The sequence below is a fragment of the Rattus rattus genome, chromosome 3 (genome assembly GCF_011064425.1).
Source record: "Rattus rattus isolate New Zealand chromosome 3, Rrattus_CSIRO_v1, whole genome shotgun sequence".
Classification (NCBI taxonomy): Eukaryota; Metazoa; Chordata; class Mammalia; order Rodentia; family Muridae; genus Rattus; species Rattus rattus.
In genome coordinates this window covers 179400035-179414984 of record NC_046156.1, presented here as the reverse complement: position 1 = coordinate 179414984, position 14950 = coordinate 179400035, and the positions used below count along the sequence as shown (strand labels likewise).

At 40.8% G+C, this 14950-nt stretch overlaps 1 pseudogene; it reads left to right on the top strand.

Annotated features, from left to right (window-relative positions):
* The first annotated feature begins 340 nt into the window (after positions 1-340).
* LOC116895644 lies at positions 341-1220 on the top strand (annotated as a pseudogene).
* Positions 1221-14950: the final 13730 nt, after the last annotated feature.

Sequence of the window (14950 nt, the reverse complement as noted above, 5' to 3'; positions counted from 1 at the left end):
TCTTTTTTTAAATCATTTTACTAAATCTAACATCAGTACTCTATAGACAACGTATTAGAAAAATGCATTCTAAGACACTGTGCTCTTATTAGCAAAAATGTTCTAGCAAGATAAACAGAATACTCTTGCATATCTATAGTAATATACTACATGATTACCTCTCATCAAGATGTATTAACCAGGGGTCTGAGAAGAGCGGGAGGAAGTGGCGGCCTTGGGAAGATGCTGCTCTTTGGTGCAAATTGCAATCGATTAGGGATAGGAATCATTTCTCAGACTCAGGTTAGAAGAGAGAATTCAGATAAGTGAGACCGACATTGCTGCCTTGAAGAAGGGGAGAATGGATTTATCGGTAGTGAACAAGAAGAGCTTGCTAGGAATCAAAGAAAATAATTAAAAATCCAGCACTAGGGCTTCTCCTACGAAACGCAAGGACCGCTCTGATGAGAAGTAAAAGGATGGATCTAAAGATAAAGGGGCCACAAAAGAGTCCAGCGAGAAGGACCGTGGCAGAGATAAGACTTGGAAGAGACGCAGTGCTTCAAGCGGAAGCAGCAGCACCTGGTCTAGGTCCAACTCAACCTCCGGCTCGGGCTCTAGCACCAAACCAGCACAGGTTCAAGCACTGGCTCTAGCTCGTCCTCTGCTTTCGCCCGCTCAGAAAGCTCCAGCACTTCTGGAAGCTCCAGATCTAGCAGCATTTCTGGCTCCCAAAGCCGGCCTTCCCGCTCCAAATCCAAACCACCTAAAAGAGATGAAACCGAGAAGAAAAGGCAGAGCCCTTCACCTAAACCCACCAAAGTGTACATTGGGAGGCTCGCCAGGAATGTGACCAAGGATCATATCATGGAAATTTTTTCTACTTACGGGGAAATTAAAATGATTGGCATGCCTGTAGAAAGGATGCATCCTCATCGATCCAAAGACTGCATGTGTGGAATTTGAGACTCCAGATGAAGGCACTGAAACACATGGATGAAGGACAAATTGATGGCCAAGAGATCACTGCTACTGCTGTGTTGGCACCCTAGCCTCCGCCACCGCCTCGGCGGTTTAGCCCGCCCAGGAGAAAGCTTCCACCACCTCCCATGTGGCGTAGGTCACCCCCACAGATGAGGAGAAGGTCTCGATCGACAAGACGCAGGTCCCTTGTGCATTGGAGGTCTCGATCCCCCGGCTGCCGCCTCCACAGGAGCCGATCCAGCTCCAACTCCTCCTGATGAGCAGGGACATTGATTCATCCCTCTGTAACATACTTTCTCCAGGCTCGGTTTTGTCCTTTTCAAGCCAAACGAGGATCTGTAAGGAAGGATCCCTTACCAGGGGAGGCTTTGAAGACCGCAGTTGAGATATTTCCTCTGCAGGAGGTTCTGGCTTGTAGAGAGAGGTACAGTTGATTCGGGACTGTTCCCAGAGAGGTACCCTGTAGTTTTCTGGCTAGAAAGTTCACCCCTTCAGTTCTTGACAGTCTGTTAGGTAGCAGAGCCAACAAGAACATATGGCAGCACATCGCTTTCCACAGACCTAGGACCAGTCAGACAATGTGGTCGAGCCCTTGCTCTTACTGTGTCGCACCAGTGGAAAGGACCAAGCCACTGTTCTATTAGGCCTGACCATGTACCCCTGCTGAGTACCCTTCAACTTCTAGGGCTAAAACCTTTGAAGGATTCCTCCATAAGTGATTATCTTTTCTGCCCCTGTGTCTCCGTTACTTTCTAAAATTGGTGAGCCAGTTCTACAGTCCTCATGAAACCTGCCCCACCCCCATTGTCACCTGCCATTCATGGCGATGTCACAGGTTAACCTTGGCAATGTGTGCATTGCCTCTTTGCTTTTATTGTACAGTCAGTACTATAAAATTTGTTTTGAGTTTTATAACTTTATAGCATTTTAGCTAAGGTTGTGTTTGTACTTGTGTAGAGTGAAAGGACTGTTGAATAAACCTAGGAGTAAAATGAAAAAAAAAAGATACATTAACAATATCTGGACAGCTCATTTTTAAAAATAAGCAAACAACGAACAAAATTGTCACAAAGTATTCATTGTACAAAGTTTTACTGATGTCTATACTATATGTATTAGCATAATTCATTAGATAATTAGAAATACTAAACCAATCACCGATTTACAGATTCAGTCACGGTTACCTAGGAAGGAGATGAGTAGTTGAGGGTCATATTATGCTGCATATTGAGATGCTGTCCTCAGGATAAAAGAAAAAATTAAAATAAGGGAGAAAGGAGGAAGGGGTGGGAGGGAAATGGTAAGGGAGAGGAGGGGAGGGGAGGAGAATGTTTTACATACACCAGCTTCCTAAAGGAGTGTCTGCTCTGATCTACACATCTTAGTTACCATCAAAGATTTTTCTTGGCTGTTGGTGCAATCAACCCTCGAGGGTAATGCACAGGACAGAAATTCCTCCAGAAGAACCTTCGCTAATGGCACAGAAACAAATCTCACTACTGAAAAGATGTAAATATGTTGAAGGGGCACAAATATTAGGCAAACGAAACTCCATCAAGAGGCTAATTGAGGCATAAAGCAAAGGCTTCTGACAGAGCCGAGCAATTGCAGCACCATGGAGAAGATTAGTGCGTCCTAGAGCAGCCAGTAAGTAACTGTGCTTGTGTCCTCTCCTCTCCTCTCCTCTCCTCTCCTCTCCTCTCCTCTCCTCTCCTCTCCCCTCCCCTCCCCTCCCCCTCCCTCCCTCCTCTCCTCTCCTCTCCCCTCCTCTCCTCTCCTCTCCTCTCCCCTCCCCTCCCCTCCCCTCTCCTTTCCCTTCCTTTCCTTCTTCTCCCTTCCCTCTTGTTTTCTTTCCTTTCTCCTCCTTTTTTCTTCACTCCTGTCTTCCTCTCCCTCTCCCCACTTCTTCATGAGACAAAAAGAAATAGTGTATTTTTAAGTGAGTCTCCATGTGACTAACATTCACCTTTATTCAAATAAAGTCATCCTCACCCTTTCAAACCATTACACTAAGTGTACCCAAACAATGCAATGTGAAGCCTACTAAAATGTACTGTTATGAAAAATCATATATTCAATCTTTGCATTTTATTTTTCTACTTAAATATTCTATATGTTAAAACACATTTTTAAGACATTAATGATTTTAACTAGACTTCCTTCCATATTCTCCTGTTGTTTAGCCACAGTCAAGCTATTCTTCTCATTAGTAATATTTGCTGGAGTTTGTTGTTTATTCTCATTTATTTTCAAGATGTGGAGGTTTGATGTAAGAGGAAGCCCTCAGGAGAAGCCACAGAAAAAGGTCAAGATATCAGCCAGGTGGAGGATCTGAAAACTGGTCTGTGTGTCACCCTGGAAGTAGAATATCCTCTGAGCTCCTATGTGGGAAGCAAGAAGATGCTACAGACAGGGTATAAGAGTTTAAGTCGAGCACAGGCGGAAAGGACTGTCTCATCCTGGAGACTCTTCAAAATAGTGGTAAAGTAAAAAAATAAAATCATTCTGTCCTTGTTCTGTAAGAGTCCGTGATTCATGAAAAATGATAGCCCAGACTCAAATAGTACGCAGCAGCAGAGCGTTTATTCTGCAGAGAACCTGCACGCAGGGGTCTACCATGCATCAGGAAGGAAGACAGATGCGTGGAGTTTGCAGGGTCAATTTAAAGCCTTTGAGGGGGGGAGTGAGTGATTTTTACCTTTCTTGCCTTTAATTGGTTGGCTTTATCTCCCGGGGTATGGGTGCCTTTGTGATTGGTTAAGGCTCTGGAGGTTTGGATGTCTTTTTCTGATTAACTGTATTTGGCTCAATCTAGGTGGGGGAGCAGCTTCTACAGCTCCTGATTGGCTGCGCATGAGGTTGGCCCAGGCTAGGTAGTATGTCAGCTTCCTGAATAGCTACCCATGAGGGGTAGTTTTTCCTGGAATTGACTTGTTTTGGACTTTTCCAGCTCTGGGAAACAGAAACTTAGGCCTAGTCTCCCAAACTGCCAGTTTGCAGCCTGTCATGAAGTCAGCCTGGCTCTGTCCTCTCAGTTCTCCTTCTAACTCTTGTAGACTGGGATTTATATCCAGCTAATAGTCTTAGTACTTGTTGAGAATATTGTCATTAGTCCATATGGCATCTCGAGGGTTAAAATGCGTGGCTTCTTATTGCTTGCCTTCAGCTCCCAGCCAAGCTACTTCTACTTATTAGCTGAGCAACTCGTTTGGCTGCCCTGTGCTTTTGTTCTCCTACTGGTACAAGAACAGTTTCCATGTTGTATGGTTGCTATGGAGATTGACGAGTCAATACACATCCTGTTTATCTAAGAAACAAATAAAATGCAAAACTGTGTGGCATCAAAAATAAATAAAGAAACCAACTGTGCTTGAGGGTAAAGCAAAAGCTAAACGCAGCTCTGTGAGAGGAGTGGAGGAGGGAGTGACACCTGCAGCAGGCCCTGTTCGTGTACATCACGTCACCTTTTGAAGCCCTCTTCCTCTACATCAGTTACACCTCTGTCAGACTGCATCACTGCAAAGAATGGGGACTCAGTTTCAGCAGAAGTAATTTAGAAAACCATTGCCTTGTTCTTAGTACCAATGTTGTAGAGGAATGTACATTAACAGAAATTTGAGAAAATTCTGGCAAACCTTATATCTGTGCAGTCATTTGCAAACAGGGATCATGCAACATCCTTGCTGCCACTGTTGGGCTGTGTATGAGAAAACCACCCCGTGCGTTAGACCATTAAGTGACACCATGACGTCTTAGTCTGGGTACAGTGCATTTATGAAGCTCTCATGATAGCATTTCTCAGATCATGTCTTTGTTCTTGGATGACCCAAGACCACACACATGCACACATACAATATAATAACTGTTTACTGTTCTTTTCCAGTTTTCCCATAGGTTAAAAGTCATTTAGACATTCAAATAATTTTGCCTCGTCTTAAAATTTTAACAGTATGGAATTGTATCAATAAATGTTAAATTCCTTTTCCAATTCCCACTTCACACCCCGCAGAGAAATAGTTCTTGCCTACAGATGTATTTTAATCACTGTTTCAACTTCTCAGAGAGTATCATGTATTTTCTCTTATTTCGACATAACAGATATATATTTTTAAAGTTGAAAAAAAAAAAAAAAGATGGCGTTGGCGCTAGTATAGTGTAAGCATGACCTCCTCTGGCTGTCTGTGGAACTGCACCGTGGTTACCAGTTCAAAATTATTTTAAATTCAGTTTAGGAGAAACAGGATGCTCAGGACTCGTGCTTGTGAAGTGAAAGATGAGTTATGTCTTCCTAATAAACGTTTTTGCTTCTATTTTAAATAGCATCACTTTATATTTGTGACTATTAAAAAAGATGATGATTCTAGTCTCTAAGAAATTTCAAAACATTTAGAATCAATATTATCTCTATTCCACTGCTATTGTGTTATAAAGTTTTTAATGTCGGTAACATGCAAAAATTCTTTAAATGTTTTTGTAAAGCATTTAACTTTACCAAATTGATGTTTATGTTATGTATATATGGACATATTTGTAAATATGATGTGGTGTTTTAATATACACACTCAGTGGACTAACTGATTAACATATCATCCTGGTTATGTTCATTGTCAGCTAGACATAAATCTAGTATTATCTGGGAAGAGAACTTCAGTTAAGGAATTGGTTAGGTCCAATTAGCCTATAGGCATGCCTTTTATGGAATCTCTTGATTATTTATTGGTGTAGGGCGCCCAGCCCACCATAGGCATCTCCATTCACTAGGCAAAGTGGTCCAGAACTACATAAGGAAGTGAGTGGAGCAGAAGCCTGTGTGTCAGCCAGCAAGCAGCAGCATCTGTGGTTCTTGCCACACTTCTTTGTCTGCGAAGTGAGTTCACTGGTCAGAGCGAATGCTGTGTGGCCACAGATCTATTTCCTCAGGCTATTTGAAGCACACACCCCCATACAGTGAAGGCCTTATCCTGTGCATCAGATTCTAGATCTTACTCATCGTTCATAATTGAAATTGTGGGCCCTACAGCCTCATTTCTCTCACTCCTCCACACTCTGAGAACCACCTATCTACTTTCTGCATCCAGTCATTCGACATTTTGGATTCCATGAGTCAGTTGAGACCATCAGTATTTCTACCTCCAATTTATGTTACGTGACATAATGTCCTCCGGTTTTATCCACGCTGTTGCAGATGACATAATTTCCATCTTTTTAAAAGAGGAGGAGGATCCGTGTGTATATGTGTATGTGGCTGCACAATTTCTTCATATTGTTCATCTGTCCACAGAAAGTGATCTTGCTTCTCCATCTTGGCTGCTGTGAACAATGCTAAGATGGACACAGGATAGCAGGCATATTTTTGAGATATTCATTCCATTTATTGCTTTAAAATCATTAAATACCCATTAATAAATACTATCCCACCACATCCTAGAAATTATAGCCACATCTAAGAATACTTTCTGTCGATGTGGCTGTTATGTTCAGCTTGCTACATTTTAATCATAATGGCCACAGGTCAGTTACTTTTACCTTGGTACTCATCATTATCTACATAGAATAGTTTCTGCCATATATTATCTTTTCATTCAGCTGGACTGTAGTGGTGCACACCTCAGGAGGCCTAGGCAAGAAGATCTCTGAGCTGGAGGCCAGCCTGGTCTATAGAGTTCTAGGACAGCCAGGGTTACACAGAGAAACCCTGTCTTAAAAGAACAGGAAAAAAGGTTATCATTTCATTTTTCATTGATAATTTGAATATGCCTTAGTTTGATTAAGTATTCCCTTCTTGTTGATATGCTGGCTGTTTCCAATGCTACATAACTAAAAATCACACGGAAATTAATATTTTCATTATAAGTTCATCCAGTAAAATAATAGTCTTTGATAGTTGTGATTAAGAAAATACCTAAAATTAACTGGCCAGTGGTGGCACACCTTTAATCTCTGAATTCTGAAGTCAAAGACAGGCAGATTTCTGTACATTTGAGATCAACTTGGTCTACTCAGTTCCAGGACATAGAGAGTTTCAGAATAGGCAAAACTATATAAAGAGATCCAGTCTCAAATAGATAGATAGATAGATAGATAGATAGATAGATAGATAGATAGATAGATAGATATAGAGGGAAGGAGGAGGAAGGAGGGAAGGAAAGAAGGAAACAGGAATACACAAACAGATATTCTTTGGGCATTTGAAAGTAACTGGCTTCAAATTCTCAGCAAAGTTGTATGTGGTAGGGATTTATAGGGTTTCCAAATGCCTTGATTACTTATGTTCAATGTAATATGCTAGCTGAATCATAAGAAGGAAGGAAACACACTGGAAAATGCCATTTTTCTTTGAAGATGAGATGTCTATATCTGCTTTATAATGTAAAACCAAAATGAATTTCACAATAATAAAAGCTAAAGAAGAGTTGACTTTAGAAAAAAATTCAAGTACTAGATTAATAAAATTAAAGTGAGAAAGAAAAAATATGAACTCCATTTCTTTCATTCATTCCCTCCTGATACATTAATAAAATTATTTCAATACTAGTCTTGCTTCGTGCTTTGATCTTCAGTGTGAGAAGTACACACATTAGAATTGCTGTATATTGACATGGCATTATCTGAGATTTACTCTATAAATCCTAACTAATCTACAAAAACAAAATGTGATTGTCTTAGGGTTTTATCGCCTGGTATAGTCACCGTGACCAAAGCAAATCTTATAAAAATATTTAATTGGGGCTGGCTTACAGGTTCAGAGATTCAGTCCAGTATGATCAAGGTTAGAGTATGGCAGCATCCAGGCAGCCATGGTGCAAGAAGAGCTGAGAGTTCTACATCTTCATCTGAAGGCTGCTAGCAGAATACTGACTTTGAGGCAGCTAGGGTGTGTCTTAAGCCCATGTCCACAGTGACAGACCTACTCCAACAAGGCCACACCTCTTAGTAGTACCACTCCCTGGGCCAAACATACAGACCATCTCAGTCCACTCCCTGGCCCACATAGGCTTGTTCAAACATATGAGTCTATGGGGGCCATACCTAAACATTGCATAATGCAAAATACATTTAATCCAACTTCGAAAGTCCATCGTCCATAGCAGTCTCAACAATGTTAAAAGTCCAAAGTTCAAAGTCTCTTCTGACCTTCAGCTAATCACTTAACTGTAATCCCTAAAGTAAGACAGGAAACCAGCTAGGTAAATTCCAAACTGTATCTCCATGTCTGACATCAAAGGGGTCTTCAGATCTCCAACTCCTTTTTCATCTTTGTTGACTGCAACAAACTTCTTTCTCCTGGGCTGGTTCCACTCCCTGTTAGCAGCTTTCCTCAGCAGATAGCCACGGCCCTGGCATCTTGAACATATTGGAGTCTCCAAGGCAACTTCAATGTTGCAGCTTCTTGTTTCAATGTCTGGGATCCACACATGATCTTCTGGGCTCCTCCAAAGGGCTGGCGTCACTTCTCCTGCTCTGCCCTCTGTTGCACTCTAAGCTCAAGTTGATCCACTCCACTGCCACTGCTCTTCTTGGTGATCATCCCATGGTACTGGCGTTTCCAATACACTGGAGTCTTCTGCTGCAACTAGGCTTCACCAAGAGCCTCTCTCATAGGCTGTCTTTATGGTGCCAAGCCTCAAGTTCTTTGCATGACCCCTTCAGTTCTGGGCCATCAACTGCAACTGAGGCTGTACCTTCACCAATGGCCTTCCATGGCCTCTCCCAGTGCAAAGCCTCAGCTGTTCTTCAAGGCAACTTTATGCCTTCAAAACCAGTACCACCTGGGTGACTCTTATACATTACTGAGTACAGCTGCTACAGGAGGTACAATTTGGCTTTCTCTGGAACACAACTTCTTTGTGCTCTCAGAAACACTTCCCAGAAGATTTTACCTTAGTGATGCTGGTCTCTTAATCACCACTAGTTTCTTAGCTCCAGCTCACCAGCATCAATTGTTCCAAAAACCTCTTCTATTTTTCACTATAAAGCTAGAAGCACATGGCCAAAGCTGCTGAGTTCTGCTGTTCACTTGGGCTCTAACATGGCCCCCTTGTTCTATTACATTATCACCAGCTTTCTGTTTTCCAATTCCTTCACTCCCTAAGCTTGGCTGTCCTGGAACTTGCTCTGCAGACTGACTTTGAACTCAGAGATCTGCATGCCTGTCTCCTAAGCACTGGGATAAAAGGTGTGGCCCACCAATCCTGGATATAAGTTTTTCTTCACCTAGAACTTGCTCTGTTCTAGGCTGGCCTTGAACTCAGAGATCTGCTTGTCTTTGCATCCTGGAATTAAAAGCTTGTACTACGGTGCCTGGATCTAAATTTAGCTGGGTGAAATCTTGCCCCAAGGTCACTACTCCCTTAATTCAACATAATATCCTTGAACACAGGATTCAGCTCCATTTCACTTCCTGGTGTCCCTTTAATATTGAACCGTATATTTTATATTTTTCCTTTCTCAACTTGCTACACTTGTTTAAAATGCTTGTCATGAGACTTAACTAAAGAACAAAGTCTGTGATGGGCATTTCTGAGATTTCTTTTATCAATGAAATTAATCTGAAACTCTTCATTTTAACCTCAGCAAACTTCAAACAAAGGCAAGTAGTAGCCACATTCTTCACCAAAATTCCTCAGAAACAGTCTCTGAGCTACATATTGAAATTCTCCACTTAAACCTTGGGCAAGACCCACACAATTCAAGTCACTGTCAGTAGCAAAGTCCTCCATATTCCTACTAGGATGACCCATTAAGCCCCATGTAAAGCATTCTAGTGCTTTCCCAAACTCCCAAAATTCATATTCTTCCAAACAAAAGCATGGTCAGGCCTATCACAGCAATACCCCAGTCCCTGGTACCAACTTCTATCTTAGGGTTTTAGTGCTGTGAACAGACACCATGACCAAGACAAGACTTATAAAAGACAACATTTAATTGGAGCTGGCTTACAAGTTCAGATTTTCAGTTCATTATCATCAAGGCAGGAAGATGGTAATTTCCAGGCAGACATGGCATTAGAGGAGTTGAGGGTTTGATATCTTCATATAAAGGCTTCTAGAAGACTGTCTCCCACGTGGTTAGGAATAGAGTCTCATTGTCCACTCCCACAGTGACACACTTCCTTCAACAAGTCCACACCTATTCCAAGAAGGCCACACCTCCTAATAGTGCTACTCCCTGGGACAAGCATATTCAAACCACCACAATGACTGAACCAAAACAAGAACAAATTCCAAAAGGAGAAACACAAAATCTGTAGCTCAATGCCCAGTGTCCAACAGCTTATATGGCTCTGCTCCTCCAAGCTTTGCTGCCTCTCCCTCTCTTTTTACCTCTCCCTCACTCTCCCTCCTCCTACTTCTCACACTTTCCCTCCCCCTATTCGTTTTTTTCTGGTTTGTTCACTGCTTGTGTACATCTCTTTTTGGCAAATATTTGATGGCTGTGGTATCTTCGACTTTGAAAATTGCCACCACAACCCCAGTTTCACTTCCACAACTGCACACATGGTTTTCCTCAGCCTCCATCCAGGGACCACCTTGATACACATCTGGCCTCACTGGCTCTCTACAACCATAGAGAAAGACGCCATGATCCCCTTGCTCATACATCCTCCTTGACTCTAAAGCCAGAGCCCTGTGAACAAACTATCAAACTGGGCTGCTTTCTTGGAGTAGACTCTGTGTGCTTGAATGGCTTGTACCAGCTTTTGTTGTTCTAACGAAGCAAAAGTTACCTTATGCTCTCCTTCAGAAGTTAGAAGCTAAATTGATGAACACCAAAGTCTTAATTGTACCTCCAAAACACAGTATGGTCAGGCCTGATGTAGTAATATCACACTCTCTTGTACCAACTGATAACTTCTTAAAACCTTTTTGGTTTTAGTTACTAGAGAGGTTTAATTTCTGTGTTGAATTTTTTTCACATATTTTTCCTGAATCAGTTAAGGGCTTTTGGTTTTTTGTTTTTTAGGATTAATATATTTATTTTATGTCTGTGAGTACACTCTCACTGTCTTCACACAGACACCGGAAGAGAGCATCAGATCCCATTACACATGGCTGTGAGCCACCCTGTGCTACTAGGGATTGAACTCAGGACCTTTAGAAGATCATTCGATGCTCTTAACCATTGAGCCATCTCTCCAACACCTGATTGAGTTTTTTTTATAAACATTTTTTCACCTTTTTAAGATGGATTAAAATCATTTTCCACAAATATTACATTTCTGAGAAAACTCTGTTAATAATGCATGATCTTTTGATATATGTTTGGATATGCTTTATTAAACGTTACCGATTATTACGCCTATCTTCAGGGGGAACTGACTGTGTTTTCCTTATATTGTAATGTATTTATCTGACAACTGCATGGACTAAGTTGAGAGATGTGGCATCAACTTCAGGATTTCTGTTAGTGTTTTGTCTTAAATATTTGGCGTCCTTACTTTTGTTTTCTAGGAGAAATCTTTAGTCACTCTTATTTCTATTTCATCGCAAGTGACTGTCCTGTATCCCTAAGAAGCAAGTCATGATTTTTCTTATTATCATATACTTTCGGTGATTTTTTTTTACCCTGTGAATATTGGCTCGCACTTCACCCTCCTTGATCACTGTGGCTTGTTTGCTGTTTTCAGAATATTCCAAGTATACATCTGTTGTGGTAAGATTATAAAAGCAGCGGAACTGGTTCCCGCGCGTTCTCACACCGATCTGCCGGAGCCGCACGCTTCAGCTTTTTCTCTGCCAGCCCAAAGCCTTGTATTGCTGCCTAAGCCTGCATAGGTCTTTATCTGGTTCCTCAAGTCCCTTATAAATTCAGTCAAGCATCACAATCGCGTTGATGCCCTCTGACTATCCTCTTCAATATATAAACCCCTCGACATTTTCTTGCCACCATAATATTTTCACACATCATAAATTTCCATAAGGCTCATTTCCCTAAGCTTTTTGGGTCAAATTTCTCTCCCTACAGATGTAACATGTCATAGAAAGACAATAAACTTTGTTTCCTACAGATGTAACATGTCATAGAAAGACAATAAACTTTGTTTTATTCAAAAGTGCAGACCTAGTTTATATAACACTATATGGAACACTTAGTATTCTATATAGAATACTTTATTTCCAAAAGAAATGTTGAAAGAATTAATTTTCTAATAAATAAATAATACATTAAATTCTCTTAGAATAATATTGAAATGGCGATGCTTCTTGTTTGGAGTTAAGTTTTACTCTATGAGACACTTGCCTTGCTAGTAAAGCCCTTTAATAAACATGTATTATACCAGGAAATGCTAATCGTACACTGTTTATTGTAAAAGAAGATACCTTTAATATGCTTCAATTTACACATCTAATTGATTCCAAATTTATTAGTGCATAAATTTCTGAAGTACTTATCCTTAATAATTTGTATTGTTAGTTTTTTTAATTATATGTTAGTGTGTGTGTGTGTGTGCGTGTGTGTGTGTGTGTGTGTGCGTGTGTGTGAGCGTATGTATACAGCAGTGCACATATGGAGGTCAGAGGACATCTTAAAGGAGTCAGTCCTTTTCTACCATGTGGGTCCTAGTGATGTAATCCGCAAGCAACTTTACCTAATGAGACATCTTGACAATTCAATAATTTATGTTATCTATGAATTAACTTTTACCAAAATGTTATTTTGTCATTAAAAGTTTATATTTTTAAGTTTTAGAGCCAGAACAATATAAGTTTTGAAATATTCCCAGAAGAGTCAGGAGACCTCTCAACCTTTTTCAATCCTCAATCTTCCCATCCCTTAAATGAGGACAATGAGTTATCAGTTCTTCAAACCTTTTCTACCGTTACCATTCTGGGAATGTCCTGTGAGAAATCACCTGTCCAAATTCAGAGCTGTGAAGATTGGACCTGCAGCTTAGGTAGGATTAGTACCGTGACAACAAACGCTCATAGCAATGCCTTCAAAACACTCTGGGGACCCAAATCACTCCTGAGGCGTCTTACGTTTTCTAATACTGGTTTCCAGACAATCTTTACCAAAGAATTAAAAATACTCAAACACATAGAAAGTTGAGAGTCAGAAAGCATCTTTTGTCTTTTACCCAGACATTTGTGTTACTTAGTCTGCTAATACCCATGCTCTGGTATCATCCATTTATGTCTCTTGAAGATTAGACATTATGATTGTCTCCAAATGTTTGCCACTTAGGTAACATTATTGCCATTAGAGGCTATAACATAGGAAATAATATGAAGAAGTATACACAAAGAGAAACACACACACAAACACACACACACCCGGGGCAGGGAGGGGGAGAATACAACTTCTTGTTTTAGCTTATATAAGTTTGTCAAATAACTAGCTTTCCAGGTCACATTTCACAAATAATATAATACAATAACTTGAGAAAAAACCATATCAGACTAAAGGCTATCACATTACATACACACACACACACACACACACACACACACTCACACACACACACACTGGAAATATTTTTCAAAAAGACTTAGTAATAGTATGCACAAAGTATGCTCTGTGCATTTCCTGGTTCTCCTAATCAAACAGCCCAGGAGTGGGTGAATAATTTCATGTTTGATATGTCAGGGAGAAACTTTGTTTTTCCATAGACAAGGAGTACAGAAACCATGAAAGTGTACAATTCAGAGTCTAGGAACTCGGGATGCAAGGAAACATCTTTCGAACAGCAAGCAGATGAAATTTTGTCACGTGCAAGTTAAGTCCTCTAGAGATACAGTGTGACCGAAGGCATGAGCTCCAACCTCAAAGATGCAATCTACAAGGACACGACCGAGTATCACAGTTTCTTATACTATAATAATCAAACACTTGACACGGGTACTTTTATGAACAAAATTAATTCTTTCTGCTGTTTCCATTATTGTTAGAAGTTTGATTGAGTCCAAGCTCAAGGTACTCTCAGGCCCAATGTGGGGTAGAAGTCAGTATCAGTTTCCAGCGTGGGACTCATTTTAAAGAGAAGATGAACCTTATATCTCAATAAACCTGAAGGAACCGAAATTTCTCCAAGCTCTTTTATTAGGGTCCCAATCCTGTTCGCTAAGTTTCTCCTCTTCCAGCTTCTTACCTACTGATAGCCTCAACTGGTTATGTTTTTGTGTTGGTACTTATTTTAATAAATGAATTACAGAGTACATTCTGATGAAACACTAACTTTCCTCTATTTTTTCTTTTACTTTCCTTCTATTTACTGTTCATTTTGTAATCCCCTCTCCACATTCTACGGACAGGTGAGACATAGAGAAAGGGAGAGCGATTGGAAGCTAGGACGTCTTTATCAAAGGCTTGCTGCAGACACATTGCTGCTGTGGACATTTTCCCTCACTGTCATGAAGTTCTACTCACTAGTCTGGTTCCTCATTGTCCAGAGTTAGGAAATATTCAGCATCCACCCATGAAACTTCCACAATAGAAATTCTCAATGAAAGCGATACAAGAAACCTGGCTCACTGTAACAGAGGCATATGTGGAGAGCCCACAACTAACCTCATACTCTGTAGTTATGCACTAAAATGTCTCCCCTCCTCCCGCTTCAGGAGGAAGGGAATGATGCTCACCGTTGCACTTCTGTTTGATAGGACAGCAGAGGGGTTGTGAAGATGGCTCAATGGATAAGTGCACGCTCCATGCAAGCCTGAGAACCTGACATCAAAACCCTCGCTCCCATGTTAAAGCTGGGCAGAGCTGCTGGTGCCTGGACTCTTTTCACAGTCTTCCACCACCATGATGTTCTGCCCCACCATGGACTCAAAAACACAGAGAGAAGTGACCATTAAGTAAACACTGAAAATTAGTATTTTCATCATTGAACACTATATTTATATGAAGTGACAGATATGTTATTTGGCTCAGTGAGCCCTCTGCAAGCTTGAGTTAAATAGTTTCTCCTATAAAATTTTTAATCCCAGGCTGGAAAGATGGCTCAGTGGTTAAGAAAATTGACCGTTCTTCCAGGGTCCTGAGT